Raw genomic sequence first — 6,946 nt, forward strand, 5'->3', positions numbered from 1 at the left:
TCCTATTACAAAAGAGGGCACAGCTCTGAAGGTCTGTTAGTAAGAGATTTTGAAATTACATCCATCTGAGCAGGACCAACATCATCCCTCAGATATATCTATATTTTTGCATAAGGTTTTCACAAATATTAAAACTGGCAATTTCAAATATAATTATGGGTTTATAACTTCCCCATTGGTAAAATGGGGAAAATGGCTGTTATCTCAGTGCCAGGGAAATGGTGGGCTAGCTCAGATTTGCAGTGTAATCTGGAAATGGAAACTTTACACAAGAGCTAAATATTAATCTTATTACTCTGTAAAAATCTTTATCATCTACTATGTTTCCTGAAGAACTATAGCTACAGCATTTGGCTATAATGTCTGAGGTTTTCTTCCTCCAGACAGTTTTGACTGGAGTCCTGTCATATAAGATAAAAAAATTCTGTCCATCTTGCAAGTCAAAACAGACAGTACTACTCACGCCAAAGACCCAATGCACCTCATTTGTTTCAGATTCAATTTTGAAGTACTGTAAGCAATTAAATTTGCTAGGATTTTTTGTTTGTTTGTTTTTTACATCACACGCATAGAAATATATCTGGGAGGCAGCTTTGAAAAACTTTAGTCTATGGTGATATCAATTTTTCCTTTAAGAGAACACAGAGATAAATAATACCCGTAACACAAATCCTCATATGTCTACAAGTTAAAGTCTGAACTAGCAGTGAAATATTTAGAGGATAGGTAGCTTTTTTTTTACTAGGCAGCAGCAATAACATGATAAAAATAAAAACACAAACTCCATCACTTTTCTCCAACTCTCCAAGGCAAGCTTCAAAAGGCATGGAGGGAAATGGTAATTGTCAACCTAGATGAAAACCCAGTGTGGCAGCCAGGAAGATTTATAAGAATTTTTTCAAAGACATAATAGAGTAATAATTTCTGTTTGTGCTGTAGGAGGTTTCTTATGAAAACTAGGATGCAAGATTACTTCTTACACAATAGCTTTAGTAACAGTAAAACTTAGCTGACTAATCTGATAAGAGTATGATTAAAGGGAAATTCCCTACCAATCAGGAATTTCTGCCTCCTGTGACTTCAAAGTCCATCAGAAAGACTGTCTACAAACACATTGTCTTAGTGTATCTTATCTTTAAAGATTCAGAGTTTGCCTCTACATAAAGATTTCTCAGTATCTGGAAAGTCATAGTTTGAAGAGTGATCAAGCTATTCAAGAATTTGAGAATTTTCGTGTTTATGAGAGCAGGAATCTTTCTTTCGAGTCTTTAATCTAACAAGGAATTTTTAGCGGAAATTAATACTCATAGACTAAAGGCATGCCAACTTTACAACAGCAGTGTTTTTCTCTTTTGCTTTATTTGAGTGTCACCAGCTCTGATTTTTCCTGTCTTTTTTCTTTCATTTACCAAAACTTAGTCTTCCTTCTCCTTGAATTAAAAAACAAAAAAATAGAAAAAGAACATAAGTTTGAGAACACTGCCAACAAATTTTCTCTCACAAGGAACTAAACTAAAATAACCCAGATTTCAAAATTAGAAAAGTAAATAAATAAATTAAAGCTGCAGTCTACACTTAGGTGAACCTGATTTATGACTTTTAAACTACTGTGGCTGGCCATAGATTTGGCCTGTCTACCAAAGTGATGGGAACAGGTCCTGTCTCATCTTCTGAGTTTGAGCAGTACCTGCTCTGCTTGGAACCGAGACTCCTTTAAACACTGCAGCAATAAAAGCAATATCCAGATTTAATTTCCTTTGCAGGGAGGTTAACTGGAGCTCACAGCCAATTTTGACATATAAAGAAGATTTCTAGGATCTGATGACTTGAAGATACAAACCAGAGGACATAATGGTGGTGGTCACAATGGTATTATGGCCCAATAGTAGCAGATACGCAGAGAAAAAAAAAAAGTACTATGGACCTAATGCACCCTATATGTGTTATTGGTTTTATTTCAGAGAAGCTCTAAATTGGTTCCCATTCTCTGTTCCCTTCTTTTAGCAGCTGGAGCACATTAGGTGCACTCCTGGAGCTCATCTACTGTCAAGCAGTTCATTCATGTGCTTCAGGAGCTATCTGCCACATGAGCCCAAGGACAGAAAATGGGGCAGCTTTGAAAATGCACTCTCAGTTCACTAGAGAATTCTAATTCCTCTGCCTTCAGTTAAGGTGATCATATGACCACACTGTTCCCGCACATCAGCTTAGCCACTGTACTTGTTGCAGTAGGTTAATTCATCTTATCCTGCAATTAAGCAAGATGAAGCTAAACTGCAGTATGTTGTGTCACAGGAACACAGTACACGTGTAGGCAGTGCTCACAGTTCAGGTGATGCACCATGCTGGAGAGTTAAAGCTGTTTGTACTCCTGCGGCGACTTTGAAACCTGGCTGGTCGTGATCTGCCTTCTTTTGCCTTTAATATGCTAGGAGCCATCCAAAATGTGCAAAGAAAAAGGAGTGAAATTCTCCTGTCTTCTGTGACCCAGCACTAATCAGATAGTACCAGAGAATTTACAAGAGTACTTTCATCTCTTTTACAGCCTGGGCTTGGAGGTCTGGATAGTTCAGGTAAGCTTTCTGAATAATAAGCTCGATTTCAGGCTCTTTCCATGCCACACTCCAAACTTCATATATGTCCTTCAATTTACCTTCTATTTTGAACTATTGGTAAGTACTAGACATTTGTTTAAGCATCATACGGTTCAATCATGTCTATTTTCAAGCAGTATTATCAGCACAGATCACTGTTTGAATGGACTGTGGTTTTGTCTTCCTGACAGGTTATTTTCCATAGTCTGGGGGATAAGTCAAGATGCTCTGCTGAATGACTGCTGAGGAGGCAACCCATATGAAATTTAGACTGATCATCAGCCCATCTGTTTTCAACAACAATTCATTCCATTCATCGAGTTCACTTTGGATTTTGTAGCTGGAAATGGATTAGATCAGTAATAAGTCTGCTTGGAGTCACTGTCTAGGGATGTGCATTTCCACATACGGCTGCAAGGAAGATGAGAATCTAAAGGTTCTTCTTAATGAAGGAGCCCCTGCCTGAAGTATTAAATGTTTTTCAGAAATAGTACTACAATAAGAATGATAGAATATATTTTTATTGCCTTTTTTTTTTTTAATTACTGGATCCATTCCTTAAATTTAAAACTGTGCGTATGTCTAGTCGACATTTTCATCAACATAATTGGATTTGTCATGGGTACATTGGATGTATTTTTCTCCTTTCGTATGAGAATATGTGATGACACTCGCATGTGCTACATACAGGTAAGAAGTACAGGTAAAATTTCACCCAGAAGTGACAGGGCTTTTCAGCCACCAGGTCTGAAAAGTCAGACTGCCATCGTAACTTAATAAGATTTTCAGCTTCTGAAAAAAATCTGTTATCATCATATAGGTTCTGTAAGTAGAATAAACCCTTATTATCCTTGGTGCAACTTTGCTACACAGCTGCAGAAAGGTAAGTGATTGTAATTATTGTAATTCCTTAATCTAGATTATTAATGATGCCTAAAATGAAGCAGTATCCCTATTATCTGCTCTTTCTCAGCTTTGCATTGCCAACAAGTAAAGTAAATCACATTGAACAGATCTGAAAAGGGACACTAAGCGTCTTGGATAAGAAGACAAACATTATCATGCAGAATTTCTAGATCTTACTCAATGGACTAGGGGCTCTGGACTGTCTCCAGATACTAGTTTTCTGTTCATACTTGATGAGCTTTAGAAATTTTTTTTCCTAAAGTCAAGACATTTTGGCTATAGCTACTCCAATAGAAGCTGGTCATGTAGGCTTTCTTCTAGGATAGCTTAACATATTTTAGCATAGAACCATGTAGTTCTGCTTGACTTGCTAAACCTGTACCCTGCTTCAGCAGCTGAACATCTGCTACACTGCTCACATTTTTCAATTCATAGCAAACTCCTAAGGTACAGAAGAATCTCATTATCATCTTGTACTTAGTTCTCTGTAAATGGGACATTTGGTTATGGTGGCTGTGAAAGAATACTTGTAAACCAAGCTCTGTAATAATTTATACATTACTTGTCATTTGTTCTTTGTATTACTGAATCAATTAGTTGGATGTTCCACAGCATAGATCTGGAATGGTGAGTAACATTGCTACAGCCCAAGATGTGCATCTATTTTCTAGAAACAGTTTCATAGCTGTGTCTTCAGTAATATGGGAAAATGAGTCTCCAAAGTCTCTGTAGATCATTTAGAGCAATAACAATCCTTAGCAGTTATAGCCTTTCTTCTACTAACCATTATCTTAATTGAAATAGAAGAGTTTGATTATTCCTTCTCTATTTTACAGCTCCCTTGTTACCACTTGTTCAGCGCTATGAGTCACAGTATCCCAAGGGGCACCTAGTGAAAGGGCTGATCCTTAAGAACTCCTTCATTCCCCAAAATGAAATGATTCTCTGTTTACAGCAAATCTAGTTCTCCCCAGAGGCAGCCTCACACAGCAGCAGAAGCAAAACTGGTCCTCTCTGCCCTATGAGAAGGAATGAACACACTGAGAGACACACCAAAGTGGGAATTCCTCTGCTACTCGCAAGTGCAACATTGCAGGTTAGCCTTGTTCAAGGAGCATTATTTGTTTTCGGCACCAGTCAGAGAAAACACGGTCGACTTTCAAGAAAATGAGATATTGTTTACCTCAGCATCACACCAGGGAACGTAATCCTGTCTCCCCATCCCATGACCCACCTAACCTGACCTGACCTGAGCAGCTTCAGAGAGGCTATGGCCAAGGCAGGAACTCAGAATTCATTTCAGAAAGTTGTTTATATTAATCCATTTACACCCACTGACAAAAACACACAATTAAGACACTGTAGCAAGTAAGTCTCTTAAATAGCTTTGGTATGCTGGGACCCACCGACTATTAATTTACATCGATCCTGATGTGACACAAGGCAGATTACAGACTACAAAGATCATTATGGAATACATAATTTCTTCCAAGTGTAAAAGCTGCCTTGACAGTTGCAAGAAATAGCAGGTTAAATGTTTGCCTATATTTTTCCTATCACACACAGCACTATATTTGGGTTAGTTTAATATATTATGCAAGTTTACAAAGCATACAATGTGACAAAAAAAAAGGATGAAGTTTATTGGAATAGACTGACAGATGACCCAAAAGGACTGCCAAAAAAAATGTGGTGCTTAATAGCTTTGCAAAATATACTTGAGAAAGGCTAGTGAATCCTATATATGGGCTGATGATTTTGTCTGAAAAAAATAAAGTGAACTGCATTTAAATGTTTTGGGAAAAAAAAGCTGCGAAATATACAGTGAAGCTTGCAAACTCCACTCCTGATCATCTAAAAGCCTGTCGGAGGGATTATGAAGCCTCCCACTAGAAAGTAACATGAATAAAAGCAAAATATAAACTCACACATGAATCTAGACTTTAGAGAGATCGAGAGAATTTGGTCAGCCTAGACAAAACCAGTGGTGAGATAGAGAGGAGCGTTTTCATGCTAGTGTTTTAAAGGTAGATGGCAAATAACTTTCTGGAAAAAAAATTACCAGTTTATTTCTTGGTTTCCTTTCCTTACACACCGAGGAACGAGAAGTGATTTGAAAGCTCTCCTTTGGAAATCTAAAACTACTAATAAATCTCAAACACTTGATGTTTGCTCATGAAGCTGGGATTTTTCCAGTTCTCCACAATTTGTGAAAGATCAGAGTGGGTCTTCATGGCTAAATATTTTAAAATGCTTGACTATTGGTTTTATAATTCTGTGTAGTTTTAAGTACTTTTTTACAGCATTTGGCAACACTTCTCTGAATCACTGTATTTTCTCTTCACAGCTTCTTTCTATGCCAAGGTACTCTCTCCCTATGTTCCCACTGATAAGACCAAAAGAAATGCTGAACATAAGAAAGGAAGCTGCTCCTGGAATCTGCTCTGTGAGAATGCTGCAGCTTGTAATTCTCATTTTCTCTGCTTCCAAGGGACCTCATGTCTGTCATTCCTGAGGGCACACAAAAATCCCATTTGGGATGGTCTTTAAAGGGCTTCAGAGACCCAGTGTATATGTTTGTAAATAAGGATTCAGAAGATCTGAAGAAAATGAGGGAAGGGGAAATCTGGAGGGTTGCAGATAGCTATATTAGTGCCCAAAAAGGCTTTTCCTAGTTTGCTAGTGTTCTTTCTTGTCTTAATTTGGTTGAATTTTTAAGTAGCATGTCTAGATGCAGGAAAAGGTGCTCTGTTACTGTGCACAGAGAAATTCGGAATGTATAAATAAATAAGTTGCCACTTGAATTGCACTATTATTACCACAAAATGTGATGCCTGGAATTTCTTACTGTTTAAATATAACATTAAGCACTTACTACAAGTGCAAGCTTTCTTATTTCACACAATATCTGACTAAGGAGGAATTTAAAAGAAAAAGTACATTTAAAAGAATTTAAAAAAAAACCCTCTTGTTTACTCTTAATTCTTTTTTGGCTAGGGTAACAAGAGGCAATCTTTTCTTCCCTGAGGGTTGCCACTTTTGCAGCACATTGCAAAAAAACAAACTCCATCTTCACATAACAAAAATCTTCACAGTGTTAGCACAATTGCAATCACGCTTCAGTATTTTCACTCTTGGCATTCATCCTTTTGCAAGTTTTGCCACATTACTAGAGACATTAACGGTTGCTAATACACATGGATGCAATTAGGAGAGAGCAAAGAAAGGATTCACAAACAAGCAGACGAGCTTTGTATTTGGAGAGGATATAAAATAATTTTTCTGTTTAAGCTGCAAAGGACTGATCACTATGAAGGGTCTTGCAGCAAAGCTTGTAGCATAGATATAAAAGTGGATTCATGAGAGGAATTTCTTTTATACTTCATGTTGTTTCCCTTTGATTGGCATTCATGTCTGCTTTTCCAGGTGAGGAATATGTTTTCATT

General features: G+C 37.3%; 1 long non-coding RNA gene across 1 annotated transcript; it reads left to right on the forward strand.

Annotated features, from left to right (window-relative positions):
• The first annotated feature begins 2,318 nt into the window (after window positions 1–2,318).
• Window positions 2,319–6,232, forward strand: LOC128851336 (uncharacterized). Its single transcript, XR_008448689.1, has 4 exons — window positions 2,319–2,573; window positions 2,786–3,284; window positions 4,456–4,596; window positions 5,848–6,232. It is a non-coding gene; the product is annotated as an uncharacterized LOC128851336 (long non-coding RNA).
• Window positions 6,233–6,946: the final 714 nt, after the last annotated feature.

This window comes from Cuculus canorus, chromosome 2 (assembly GCF_017976375.1).
Source record: "Cuculus canorus isolate bCucCan1 chromosome 2, bCucCan1.pri, whole genome shotgun sequence".
Classification (NCBI taxonomy): domain Eukaryota; kingdom Metazoa; phylum Chordata; class Aves; order Cuculiformes; family Cuculidae; genus Cuculus; species Cuculus canorus.